The sequence below is a fragment of the Malurus melanocephalus genome, unplaced genomic scaffold (genome assembly GCF_030028575.1).
Source record: "Malurus melanocephalus ecotype Western Australia unplaced genomic scaffold, MMel_1.1 scaffold_23, whole genome shotgun sequence".
Classification (NCBI taxonomy): Eukaryota; Metazoa; Chordata; class Aves; order Passeriformes; family Maluridae; genus Malurus; species Malurus melanocephalus.
In genome coordinates this window covers 1,558,532-1,573,457 of record NW_026623255.1, presented here as the reverse complement: position 1 = coordinate 1,573,457, position 14,926 = coordinate 1,558,532, and positions in this window count along the sequence as shown.

Below are 14,926 nucleotides of genomic sequence, written 5' to 3'. Positions count from 1 at the left end.
CATTGTGCCCAGGGCAGCATGCTGATTGCAAGCTGCATTTATTCTTAAAATACATTGCTATCCCCTCTTAAGTAAAAAGCAAGTGCTGGGGTTGCATCAAAAAAATATCCTTGGTGTCAGAGCGGGCTCAGAAGCACGGCCGGGTGCTCTGCAGTGCCTGTGTCTGTCTGCAGCCGCTTCGGCACACGCGCCAGCTGGGATCTTCCAGCTGCCAGCACTTTATCTGATAGATGAAARGGAGAAAGAGGGATAGCGCTGTAATTGCCAGCCCAAAAGGCAGCCCTCCGTGTCAGGCATGCCTGCCTGCACCCCTGGRGGTGTCAGTGCAGAGGAGAGGGGGCAAACAGCACCTGCTGAATCCAGCAAGGTTGGATGGCACTCACTGYCCATGTGAGCTCTGTCCCCGTTGTGATGCAGTGCAGGACCAAGTGCAGGCTCTGCGATGAAGGATTGGCACCATCAGCATCCCCTTGGGAGCCTCCTGAAAAGCACCCTGTCCCCTTGGTTGGTACCAGCCCAAACATGGGCCAATGCTGCTCCTTCATAGAACAACAGAACAAGAGTGGTTTGAGTTGGAAGRACCCTTAAAGGTCATCCAGTTCCAATCCCCCTGYAGTGGACAGGGACAACTTCYACTAGACCAGATTGCTCAAAGCCCCATCCAACCTGACCTTGAGCACTGCCAGGGATGGGGCATCCACAGCTTCTCTGGGCAGCCTGTTCCAGTGCCTCACCACCCTCACAGTGGAGAATTTCTTCCTTGTATCTAGTCTATATGTAACCTTTTCACTTTAAAGCCATTAACCCTTGTMCTAAGTCCACATTTCCATTGCCCCTGAGATCACATTATCCTCCTTGCTAGTAAAGAGTCCCTTTCTGGATACAAAATTGTATCCTTGGCTGCTCCCAAGTGCCCCAGCAGATGAAATRTCCTGACMCTGTGCCCTGCAATGCAGAGCSCTACTGAAGAGWGTGTCTTCAGGACCACTCCCCATTCCAGCCATAATGTCAACAGGAGTATTTTAGCCTTTCTGTTTTGGGCAGGTGGATCCACCAGCAGACTTTTATCTGCCTGTGCAGGATGGCCTCCCTTTGGGATTCCGAATTTTCCCTTTTCCCTATGCAGGTCATATTTCTTTAGAAGAAAGATACATGCAGCTTTATGCTGACCAGTAAGAGCTATTCATCCCCACATTTCCCTTCTCATTTCTCTTTTTTTCAGTGAGAGTATAATAATAAACCGGTAATTATAACRAAAGAAATACAATTTAAAGTGGAATGTTTTCCTTTTGGCTGTTTGCTGCGGAAAGGCTGCTTCTTCCTCTGCTGTTTCRCTAACACCCACGATCAGATAACATTTGATGAACCACCGCAAATTAGGATGCAGATGACGTCTCGTGTCTGTGCTGTTTGCGCCTGGAGGCGGTGTGTGCRGTTTTGCTTCATCATGGAGCTGGCTGCCCCCGGGGCTAACCGCAAACCACTTGAGGCCGTGCCGAAATCCTCCTGGGTGTCGGTGTTTGACACGCACCCAACAATCCCGGGGCTCCTGCCSGGAGGAGCCGCTCGGCTGCGGGGCCGCGCCAGGGATGCGCATCGGGAGGTGGCAGCATTTCACCGCTGCGCCGAGCCCGGCCCGGGGGAGAACAGCCCCTTGCCAGCCACGGGGCTCGAGAGAGAGAAAATCAGCGGGTTTTAACCCTTTTGCTTTCAAGGCTCAAGTTTGCCATGCTTTACATTTGCTGCTTATTCCTTTATCATCTCGCCTTTTTTCTTTCCTTTTATTTTTTTTTTGTTTTTTTTGTTTTTTTTGTTTTTTTTGTTTTTCCCTCTCTTTTCTTTGTTCCTTTGTTTTAAGAGAGGGAAGGAGTTAAAAGAGGCAGCAAACCACCTGCAGCTCCCAGGGTCCTGATCGTTGCTGGTCAGCCCAGCCCCAGTGAGGATGGGCATCAAAGGAAAAGCCATGTCACCCATGGGAAGCTCCCTGCATGACCAGGGTCTCCACCTGCCCAAGGGCATGGGATTGTGGTCTGTGTTCCCCCAGCCTCCTGCTTACTGAGGGAAAAGTCCTGCAGAAGCCTGTGAGAGCCTCCAGAGTGACTGAGAAACTTTTCTCTGGTCACCTCAGGAGAAGATGGTGCTGCTACCACTCTGGGAGCAGCTCCGCACCACAAGGGGCACAAAACCCAAGGAATCCCCTGAGAAGGGACCTGCAGTGGGCTCAGCACATCAACCAGACCCTCTCCTGTCCCTCTGTGCCCCCAGAGGCAGAGGCAGGGGTCACAGCCCCACCATCCTCATCTCCTCAGTCACTAGGACAGCCATAAACTACAGAAGAACAATAAAAACACGTATTTGGGCTGGTTCCTGTAGCAAGAGCTCTGCAAGCCCTTCCTTTGCAGCAGGCAGCATGATGCAGGAGCAATGCCCATCTGCTCCTCCCTGATACAGAACTATTGCTCCTCTGGGTGATTTGGTCCACCAGCCCATGTCCTGTCAGCTGCATAAAGTGCTCCTAAACCCCAAAACATTTCCTTACCTTCAATGCACCAGGTTTGGCCTCCTGCAGACCACAGATCAATTCAGATGCAAGGGACTTTGAGAGGTCTTTTTAAAAAGCACCCAGTTGACTTTGGATAAACCCTTAGCTCTCTTTTCAGAAGAAATCCACAGTGCTTCAGAGCCCAGGAGGTCCCTCGGAAGTGCCTGTGTCATTTCTGCCAGTGGGACATAACTGGTTCCAGAATATATCCCCTTGTTTGCAGGAAATTTCTGAGTGGAAAAACACCCAGCTCTGCTGTGGGAAGGGGCATGAGCAGCTGTGCTGATAACCCACAGCCAAGGCCCCATGTTGGTGGGCACTGACCAAACCCACTGTCTTCAAGCACTGATGAAAAACTATGAAAAACAACCTCATCTCTTAATTCAAGAGCCAGGACATTTCCAAAGGCTTTTGCAAAAATCTGTGGCTGTGTCCTTTCCCACAGACATACCCCAGCACTGTTAATCTTTGGGATTCTTGTACAGGAAGGCAGGAGGGACAATGCCAACATTTAAATGCAGCACAGAGGGCAGCACAGAACCAGAGGACAAACCTTGACACAAATGGGTTGTGAACTGGTAGGGGTGATGCTGGTCCCAGCAGAACAGCAGCACAGCCCTCAGGCACAGGAACAGGCACGGGAAATTCTCCCAAGTGCAAATTACCAAATAAAYGTAACTGGCTGGAAATGGCAGAAGGCATGAGGTGTGGGGTAAGGGAGTTGTTCTCTCGGGAAGAACAGAGCTACTACACAGTTATTCCTCTGCACTGAGATGGATTTCTGCACTTGCTGKAAAGCTGTGATCTTGGCAGCACAACTGGGGGGATGCAGGGGCATTAAGGATGATTTCATTCCTAATATGCTGATACCATCTTTTACAAATACATAAAGATGGAGGTTCTGTCCCARTGGCAAGTTACTTACTTGCCAGTCAAGTTTGTGAATGTTTTACCTTGTGGTGCTGCTTCATGGGGCTTTGCTTAAAAATCCTCACCACATTTGTGGGGTGCCAGGGCATGCCAGGTGCCTGCTGCTGGGGTGCCCTGTGCCTGTGTACTCCTAYCAAACCATCTTTCCAAACTGCTCCCCAGGGCTGACTTGGGAGATGGAATGTGGGAAAAAGACCACTGGCTCTCCCCCTTTCCTGTTTGCTTTTATTGTGTTTTTGTAGTGGGGGACTGGTGTTAGAGCACAGCCCCAGCAGTCTGGCACAGCTCTGTCAGCTGGCATTGGCACCCTGTGGGTCCCCAGGCAGCTTCAGTCTCGAGCAAAAGCATCCAAAGCTGCTCCCCTTGCTTGAAACCCCAATCCCAGGATCCTGGTTGCAGTCCCTGCTAGCTCCATGCATGAGAGGGATAAACATCTCCCCCCTGCTCTGGGACACCCCAGTGGAGCAAGAGCTCTGCACCAGCATCTGCACAGGCTCGGCACCTCCTGCATCGAGATCCCATCTGTGTTGGCCTCAATGGCACCAAAACCCAGGCAACACCACGGCAAGGTGAACCTTTATGGCTCTCTGGCAATACTGGTCCCCAGGGCTTAAAAAGTATTTTTTTTCCCGCAGCTGCGTGACTCCCATGTGCTGCTTGGGGGTCAAACATTAGAGTACTCAAGAAACCTAAAATCTACAAATGAATTTCTGAATATCCATTTGTCTGTAGGCGTGAGACATTAGAATAAAGCATGTATTTTTAATCAGTTCTTGGAGGACAGGTGGTTTGCCACAGGGCCATTATCACTGAGGTTGAAACGAGAATCCTACGGGCCAGCACAGCAAGGAATGCCCAGGATTTCACTCATTGCTGCTGCCACCCTCTCCCAGTGCACACCCAGATCTGGGGAGGAGCAAACTGCACATGTGGTGGCTTCCCCTGGGAAGGAGAGGAMGAAGGCAGGGATGACACCAAGACCTCTGTGTCTCATGTTCACAGCACAAGTCCTGACGTCCATCTGAGGAAAGCTGCTTGTCCGTGGTGAGTGGCTCACAGAGCTTCTCCATGTGGAGCTGGCAGAACAAGCATTTCACCAGAGGAAAGCAGTGAACGTGTATCAGTTTGGAACCTGCTGCCTCACAAGAGCACCACTGTGGGAGTGGGGTGATGCTGCTCCCTGGTTTGTGCCTGTCCTGCCCCTTTCAGCGACCCCGGGCTGAGCTGTGGCATGAGCCAGCATGGCTTCAGCCAAGGGGCCAGAGTGCTCAGAAATAAAATTGGTTGGCAAGGCAAACAGCCTCCTGAGTCACTTTAAATTAAGTAACTGATCCCCCTCTCATAAATGTTTTTTTTTTTAGTGCAAACAGTGGGGCTGCACCTTTATTAGTGACCAGATATTGAGGTATCAGTGCCCATGATTTTGACAGAGCAAAAGAAAAATTGTTTAAGAGCAGATTTTTCCTTTCACAGGCTGCATTAAATAAGGCTGGTGGTGTTGGCTAAACTATCAGTTTTCTTTTAGCTAGTTTTCTGCAGATTGGAGTTTTCCTATTGCTGATAACTGCACATATCGCTGTGTCACATACCTTTCTAACAGGAATATTTGTAATACAACAGAAAGAAAATGCTGTRAGAGTCTTATCTCTCCTTCTCAAGGCAAAACTGACACGAAGAACAAACTATAATACAATATTAACTCTTATTGCAGTCACATGGCTGTGCTGAGTGCCTGTATTAACCTGATGCTCTTGCAAAAGTAAATGCTCTGAGAGGATATCAATAGGGATAACGTATTTTATTTGGCAGTGGATCCCACATGTCTCCAAAGTGTTTTGCTAGGACCATTTAAAAGTGGTTGCCAGTAGCCCTGGGGGTCAGCAGAGGGAATACAGAGGCTGTGCTACAGGTGTGCACTGCCAAAAATGGAAGACTAGTGAGTAGTGAACTTTCACTGTAACACAGATTTTCAAAGCCATGTACAGGTTTTCAGGCAACAATTGCTTAGGATAGTGAGTGAGCAGGTTTCTGTGCAGGGTGATCATTGCACTGTACAGCTTTATGGGTTTTGGAGAGCATCTGACCCCTGATCCTTATTCTGTCCTCTCAGCATCACTGAGTGAGTCCAGAAAACTGAGTTCTTGTCCTTTTTTTTTTTATTATTATTATCTAACAAAGTTTGGCTAATTCAGACTCAGCAGCATGATTGCCTGAACAGATTACACCCCCAGGTTTTATACAARGTTCTCTGTAGAAAGTTACCGTAATTTAGATTAATGTCTGCTGCTGTCACCAAGCCTATAACTTCGACAAAGGCAGCAATTGATTTTGTCTGATGCGATCTGTCCCATATGAACACACACTGCTTCTCACTCATCAGCTTATCTGCTATATTATTACTTATTGATTCCCTTATTTGCTTTTATTTACCAGCTGTAGAGGTTGGTGGAGTTGTTTGGCAATTATGGGGACTGACTTTCAAGAAGACACTTTGCTTTGCTACAGCTTTCTCAGCAAAACTTGGCAGAAGTTTGTCAGAAGGATGGTATTATTTTCTGGTAGTTTCCGTAGGTTCCCTGAATGGCCTGAGCAGGATGGAAGCTGGGTTATCCTTTAAGATCCCTCCTATCCCTACCTTTCCTAGCCATTTTTTGGGGGGAAAGCCTGCCATATCTATTCATAATCCATTCTGTTTCCATGGGCTCTGTTCTGGTGCCTAGACATTGCATGAATTGCAAAGTAATCACAAAGTCTGGACTAAAGAAAAGGTAGAGGACTGTGGCATTTGTAGCACCTGACTACCTGCTACTCAAACAGCAAATTCAAGAGCACATGTGACTGTTAGAGTGACAAACTAAAATAGCTCTGGTAGAGACCACACAAGTTTATTCAACCCCTCACTCTCTCTGGAGACAGCRCTCTCTGTGCTGTTTCAGGTGGATTTTTGCACCTTGCTGTGAGAGGTTTCCAGTGAGGAAGTCCCCATAACCTCCCTATACAGATTGTTCCAGTGCTCCTTTGTTTCCGGCACTTTTCCAGTATCAAGSCTGATTCTTCCTTGCTGTCAGTTAAGCTCATCATTCACTGTTCTACAAACCGTGGATCTTAGATTCACAAGATTTCCTCTTACTTTTACAGCAGCTTTCACATACTGCAGGAGAGCCCCTGAGCCTTCACAAATGGTGAGGAGAAGCTGTTGACCAACCTTAGCTCATGTTATTCCTCCATTTGCTTGCTGCATGGCTGTTCACTCCTCATCTGGATTTCCACTGCTGATTTTCCCACTGAGTTGCCATGCTTACAAAATATTTTGCTTTTTTTTTTTCCAGAATCTCTTTCAGACTTGGTAAGATCCTGTTGAATACCAAGTCAATCTCTGAGGTAGCTCCCTGACATCTGACAGCTGTCCACTGAGTGAGTATTGTCCCTGCTCTGTCACCCAAGTAATTTATGAAAGAATTGAATCACACTCTGTGAGACAGACACCTGTGACTCAGTAYATCCTCCTGCTCTGGCAGCACACCCCCAGAGAGCACTCTCACAGGGGGCTTTACACAGGAATTTCACCCAAACGAAGCTCTTCTCCCTTGCTTTTGAGAGGTTACRCTGAAGAAGTGGGGGCTGTGTCAGGCTTTCTTCCCTCACTGTGTCTGTGAAACATATTTTCACAAAGCAGTTGTCACATTTGTAGACAGAAAAATAAACACAAACAAGGCACAGACAAGCAATAATAAAGCTTCCAGGCTCTGTAGATTCCTCGGTCACGCCGCCTCTATCAGCTTCAGGTAAGACCTTAGCAATTAAAGCTAGAAAGAATAATAAAAACCATAGAGAGTTTTGTTTTCACCACAAAAAAAACACATTTTCAAGAGTTGAAACCTCCACTGYTGGGTCATGGCATAAAGCAGCTTGCAGAAAGACAACATGTCYGTGATAGATGGAGAGTGCAAGCAGCTCCTGGGAAGCACAGCTCGATGGGAAGCGAGKGGAGCCATAGCTCTTCTCTCGCCTGGGCTGGGGTGAAGCGGGGCTACAAACCTGGCTCACCACAGCACAGCGAGCACATCRCAGCCAATCGATAGCCCCAAGTGCTGCAACAGCCGAGAAATTGTTGCTATGGATTTATATAGGGTTATACATTTTAAAGGGAGGCCACCTGAGAGTAATCTTAAGAAGCAGGAACAGCCTCTATGTGGCAGCAAAGAGAGGTGATACCAGGACAGACAAAGTCATAAACATCATATTAAGGCATTTGGGAATGAAGGCAAGATGATGTAAAAGCTGCCTTAGGTTGTTTAAAAGATATTTTTATTGCCTCTGGACGGTATGTTCAAGGACATAAATGTGTATTTCTCAGTCTCAGTTTCTGATTAAAAACACCAGCTAACTCCAGACCATGACTGGAGCCTCTGCAAGAGGCAGCAAAGCAGAGTGGGGAGGAAAGTTTCCAAGCAGTGCAGCACCACCACCTACCCCAGATTTGGGGCTTGTGTGACCCAAATAAGAGAAAAAAGCCACCCTGTTCCCTGAGGAAGTCACAGAGGAGCTTGTGGGTGAGCTGGCAGCTGCAGATGTCCTGAGYTTGGTTGCCCTCCCCATCCTGCCCATTGTAACCCCTCCTCTCTGCTTCCTGCTCACAGGGACAGCCAGGCTTGTGTGTCCCTATCAAATAGGAGCCACCACCAGAYACCAGATGAGGCCAYCTGCTGCAGGGTGAGTGTTTACCTCTGCCAAAGGCTCTTCTTCACCTCTCTGGTATGTGTGAAATCATCTGTRGGGTGTTTTTAGACCAACCTAAGTGTGCCTTCATAGCTGTGCTCTGCCAGTGGGACGACATTACCTGCTCTGCTCCTACTCTGKTGTGTGGAAAAAATGAACCACGGGGCATTGCACTGCCTATTGCACCCCAAAGGCAGGACTTGAAGATGTCCTTCATGTTTCCCAGGGGTACGACAGGCCCTTTATGGTTATCCTGGCCATAAAAGAGCACGTAGTGGTGAGGCAGTCTAAACCTTCAGTCTGAAGCCCTCAGGAGTGTAATACGCTGGATATCCTGAAAAAATACCACTCATGTTGTGCCTTTGCACCTCTGGTGGCAGGTGACTTTCAAAAAGCAGGGAAAAACATCCACCAGCTACTTAGAGGTGCTTCTAAGGAGCACTGTGAGACAAGAGAGTTGCACGTGTGGTAGATCCAGTAATTTTTGCTTGCATCTCTGCCAGACTGGCCCACATATCTTTATTATTTTGTTTTCCCAGCTATAATAAGAGCAAAAGCACCCCAGAATTAATACTGTTCCCCTTGCAGCAGTCCCCTCTGATGGAAGGGACTTGTAAAAAGAAAAATAAAATTCACCCAACTCCTCACRTGTGAAACCCCTCTGAGGGAAGCAGCAGCAGTGCCATCTGAAAAGAAAGGAAAATGGGGACAAATTTGAGGAAAGGGGGCTCCTGCCAAGAGCAGGAAACATATCATTGTCACAGGGCCTTCAGGGAAGGGAGAAGGAAAAGCCACCTTCAGGGAAGAAAAGAAGGTGAAAAGAGTGTCAGGGCAAGGAGACAGATAAATAGGAATAACAGAAGCATATGGAAGTTGCCGAAATGGGAACAGAAGGCAGGCATCCTGTTTTTCGTATGTCCTTCGTATGCAGGTACCTTTTCCCMGGTGGAAAAATACTTTCCTGATGTTCTTTGGTAGCTCTCAGGCAAATTTGACTGTTACCTCATCTTCCCATATCATCATTTTGTCCCCTGCAGAAGAGGAGGATCACAAAGCACAGGTTTCCAGCTCTCACCTGTTGCTACACAGAGTGATATCAGACACCTTCCACACCTTGCACTGTCCCGTGCTGTGCTCATGAGAAGCAGGGAACCCTCTCAGCACTGAGTGCTACCAAAACACTCCTTGGTTTGTGGCAGGGATAAAATGGGGAGGGGGTGCCAGGGGCTCATGCCCTGCTCAGCACTGGCTGAGGTATCAGGGGATTATTGGATAGATGGGAACAGCCACATGGCTTGGCAGGCAAATGGGATAAGCAACTGGTTGGGCAGCAAACCAGTTTGGTGTCTGCATTATTGAGAAGCTGGACTGACATTGGTCAGTCAGGTCAAGTATCAGGCACATTCAGTGTGTTTCTGTCTGCTCAGATAAAGTAACAAGTGCTCATTTCAGACCAAGCATGGCAGGATGGGAGGGTATWATTAGGAAGCTTTTATGGGTCTGCTCAGTACTATGAACATCAYGGTTAGGCAAAAGGTCCCAGTTTTAATGACAATGAAGGCAGAGACAGAGCCTCTTCCAACTTCTAAAAATGTCTTGTGAAAGACGAAAATGTTCTGTTTGACACAATGAGAGCAGTGTGCCCGTGGGTTTCAGCAGACAGGACAGCAGCAGGTATTTACCTCAGCACAACTGTGAGGGYTGTGGGGCTCCACGGAGCCTTTATTTCCCACAAACACAGCTCACGTGGAAATAACACTCTGACAGCAAATACAGCAAAGTGTTCTCATCTTCCCAACTTCATTCAAAATAAATATAATGCAATTAGCTGTYCTTGTTCATGAATAGGCAGTGTCTGATTACTCTTATTGCTCCTATTCCTGTGTTAGGAGTGAGGCCTCACACAATGGGCTGCTCTGMAAATGCCTGCCTTCCATGTGACAGACAGCCTTTGGCTGCCAGCTGGGATCCCTGGGATGAAGGAGTCCCTCATCTTCAGCCATGTAGGTAGGCGAGCCACTCAGAGTCTTGGGTTTATGCTTGGTGCACAGATCACACTTCATACCCAACCTTTCCCTGCAAAAAGTTTTCTGATGCATTTATTTTCACCTAATTAATACTATTTTTCATTTTCTTTGAGACATTTGTAGAACAGCAAGTGTGCACAAAGARGGAAGCCTTAACTTACTTGTCTCCCACTTTCTTTATTTACCACTGCACAATGAAGTTTAAAACAAAACAAAACACACCCCTTCTTGGGAAAATTAGGTAAACACTTTAAGAAAACCCAGCTTCCTACTTACTAACAAAATTCGGCCAGAGTATCAGAAATCAGACTGATATTGGAATGCAGCATGGTCCCTGTGTTTACTGACACATTCATGTTCCATCAGAAGAGATTTCTTTTGACAGCATCTTAATATTACCTAGATGTACTTCTTTCTATAAAAAGCAGCAACAACTAGAAGTGACAAATTTTATCTGCCTGCAGATACACAATCATGTAGCTCTCTGTGATGCAAAGGTGCTGATTAAAAAAAATAAATTCAGTCATTCAAAGAGTGTCATAAAACTAATTACATTTTATAGGAGACTAAACCTTTATTTAAACAATCTGCCTCTTGAAAAATGTTTCCAGAACTACTCCTTCTGCCTTGCTTTTAAATATAATTATTAATATGCATACCATCTTCTAGGTGGTGATAAAATGAGCACTGATCCACACAAAATATGCCTTATCTCAAAAAAGACAGAAGGTTCAAGCTAATTTTTAAAACTCTTTTCCAATTCTTTCCTGAAAAATCTTAGTCTTTCAACTAAGCTGCAAAATGAAACAACTGCACAGCAAGCAGGTTGCTTGGAGAAAACCTTCCCTGGAAAAACAACATTATTTTAAGCCAGCYAGTAGCTAGACAGTGAGCAGCATGAAAATAGAGAACCAAAAGTTTAAAATATTCCCCCAGTTCAGAATTTCTTTCTTTTCTGAAACACCCAATTTGCCTCCTCCTGACCCCATCCATCTCCAGTGCCTGAAGCATAGCAGCCAGTTTGTTCTTGCTAGAGGACAAGAAACAAGTGTTCCCAACACTGCTGATCAATCTCCACTGCATAAAAAACACCCCTATCTGCCGATGTCCTGGGCTCAGCCCTTTTCCCTGCTGGAGTCAATGAAGTGTGTGGAAACTCTGGACAGTGCATAGAAAAAAAAAAACCTGGATAATCTTTATCCTGTGTGGTAYTCCTGTGCTTTCCTACCAAAAGAAGTCATGAGGAAAACACAGGAGTACAGACACCTCAATCCYCACCGAGTGTAGAGGGAAAAGGCAGCTCCCAGGCTGCTTGTGCTGCTTGTGCAAAGCGCCCACGCTGCTGCCTGGCTGTAAAGGCACGAAGGGGAAAGGCAAAGAGCAGCTGCTTCATTTGGTACTTGCATGTCCAGCCAGCAAGCAAGATTGCTGAGAGCACACCTCCAGGAGTGTGAGTGCTTAAATCCTTTCCCTAATTCTGACCCTCARTATCTAATTTTAAATGCTGACACATCCTTTAAAGCGTGTTATTGTGCAGATTTGACTCCAGTCTTGCATGGGTGGAGACACAGCCTGTGCCACAGGGGAAGGTGCAAGGGACAGTGCAAAGGTGTTCCACCCCAGCACCTTGTGTCAGGGGCACAGATGGCAGCAGGGGATGGAAAAGATGCTGTCTTGTCGGTGGTTGCCAAGTCTGKGTTTGCAGCTAGAAGCTTAATTGTGTTCAAAAGCAGGACGAAAGTTGAATCTGGACTATGTTTCCTCCCTTCTCTGGCGGAACGGTGGGTTGGGCACTCTCAAGAGATCTGCCTGCACTTGCAGTTTTCAGCTCGAGAGATCTTGGATTGAGGATAACTCAAACGATGCTGCAGTGAATAAATATTTTTGGTCTTTTGTCTCATGTGTGGCACCAACCCACTGCTGGAAGGGATCACCACAGCCAGCTGATGTGTCTGAGGTACCTACCAGAGGAGCTGTTCCCATGCCATGAGTCACACTGTGAACCACTGCACTCATTCCCTAACCAGATACGAGCAYATTCATCTTTTCTCTTGTTTTCTCTCCCACCACTTGTATTGGGATGCYAACAAAGTAAAATAATTTTTAAAAGGGTGAGAATCTGCTCGAAAATGCCYTTCACTGTGAGGCTCTGCTGCAACATGTGGAGCCTTCACAGAGACCTGACCATCACTTCACCTCCCGCTGCCTTGTGTGAGCTCTTTGCAGCAGCCAGAGCTGACAGGAGYAGACCTGCCTCCGCTGAACCGGCTGCCACCTCTGCTGTCAGCACTGAGTCAGCGCTCACCGCTCTCCAGCWGCTGCCCCAGTAGCAGCTGGGTTATTTCCAGGACACTGGAGTTACTGCCCTCAATAAATGAAGCTGCCACTGGGGGAATGCTGGCCCCGGGAGAGCTTTCTGCAGTCAGAGGAAGGAGCTTAAACATCAAGAGGGCAGGGAAAGGCATAGTGGTTTTCTGCCCAGGGGAGTTTTGTGAGGCACTCCTGAGCAAAATGCAGCAGCCAGGGAGCTGCTTTCTGTGAGCTTTCAAGGGCACAGCTCACTCAAGGAAGACCAGGTGACAGGGAGACATCTCACTACACAGATTGTCCCCCAAACAAGCCAACCCAGCGAGGGTTARGCTGAAATCCAAATATGCTCACCCTCCATGCAGAGCTGAATCTCACCTGCTTAGTCGCGCCTTCTGAGCTACATCTCCATCATAAAGCAGTAAGAAGGAGAGAACCTTCATGTTTATTTCCCTTGGTCTTTTCTTTTCTTTTTCATAATGACTGCTACAACAGCTAGATGAAATTCTGAGGAGCAGCTGTACTATCAGAAATTATTTTTTACCTCATTATAGAAATTTATCCTTTTTAAAGTGAGAGAGGGAGAATGGAGATTAGAGGTTCTAGTGCTTCATCGGGTGTTACTTAGTACCCGTGGATCATTACGTTGATAAAAATATGTACAGGCTCACTTTTCAGGTTCAAAAGTGTTTTGTCCTTTTGTTTGCTTAGCTAAATAAAGAGGTTTTGTTTGACCTGTGATTTTGAATCCAGCTGTCTTTTTAATATACAGTGACTCATACAAAGCAGCCTGCAGAGTCGGTCTCTTTTCCACTGTTCCACTGCTGATTTAAGCAGAAGCCCCACAGAAAATCAAGCAGTGTGTGGGGTTTTCAGCCCCAGCTGGCTCCCCACAAGGCCTTCCTCACCAGAGCTGTGCCCTTCGTTCTGTAATTGCTCCTGCTGAAACAAGGCAGCTAATCACAGTGAGAGGTATTTCAAGCAAGACAGATTGCTGGGATTTGGTCTTGCAAGGCACTGCAAGTCTTATAAYATTTTCAAGGTTAGTAATAAACTATTAGTTTTTAATGAAAATTTGAGCTGAGGACAAGGACTGCCTGCCTCAAAATGGTAACATTTTTGGAATGAGATTCTGCCATTATCTTGGCTGATATCCAGCAGAGCATCACAGGATTCAGTGGGAACAGGCTGGGAGCTCTTTAGACAAAGCCTGACATTATTTTACCTGCATCAGAAAAAGGCAAAGATTTTTTAAGAGCGGTTAAACTTAAATAAAATTAAATGAAATCTCATTTCCATTTCCAGCACAGAATACACCCTTACCAAACACTGGGCCTGATCCTTGCACCTCACTCAGTGTGTGTTTTCTACCCATAGACCACACCATTACCATGAAAACATAAAAACCATTGAGCACACAGGCCTGCAGAGACACTGAGATGACAATGGCATTTGCCACTGCAGTTCTGGTCTCTATGAAGGCAAAACTGACTTTTGGAAATGGAAGAACAGACACTGTCCCCCCTGAGCAGACACATGGTTGTCCCCTGGRCTGGCTTCCCACTGGGGCTGCATGGGGGTCACAGCCCTGCCTTGCCTAGCGACTGGAAATGGGGGCTCCAGGAATTTTTGTCTCTCCAGATAACCTAATGATCAAGGTAAAAATGCCATCATGTGGTAACAGGAGAAGTTTGTGGGTCCAGACACTGCAAATGTGGCACCATTTTCTCAAATAAATATCTACTGTTTCAAGAAAAAAACTCAGAAAGGAAAACACAAGYGTCATGTTACACACAACTCCTGGACATCCTCAGTCATCTAAAATGTAGTGTTATTTGGGGAGATAAGAGATTAGGCAGTCTGCAGATCGGGATTCACTTTGAAAATAAAAGCTGTATTTTACTGCAAATGGGTTGATGTCAACTCCACTGTCAGGGCTAGCCAAAACCTATTTTTTCTCTCCTCTTTTACCTTAGTTTTTCCTAGAAATTATGAGTCAGCATATCTTTCTGAATGTGACATGTCGAAAAAACTCTTGCATTTGTACTGTCCCAGGAAAATGAATGGCTATGATCACTGTAACCTAAATTTGCTTCCTGGAAGAGAAGAMTGCTAGGGGAAACACTTTAAAACTCACATGTTGAGCAGGAGGGATCCAGTTTTATTTTGTAGATACAGTGAATCATTGGGGTAACTGAAAATGTTATAACAAAAAGGAACAGATTTTCATTTAAAGCAACATGGACTAAAATGGGAGGAATAACCCACCTAAATCCTTTATCCTCCTCGATTATGAGATTTATTACTGAGGTAGGATTCTATTCAGCTGARTTCTTTAGCTAATTTTTATGAAGGTTGTCACTGTGCAATTAACTCATGGTGAAAATCCTCCAGTGCCAGC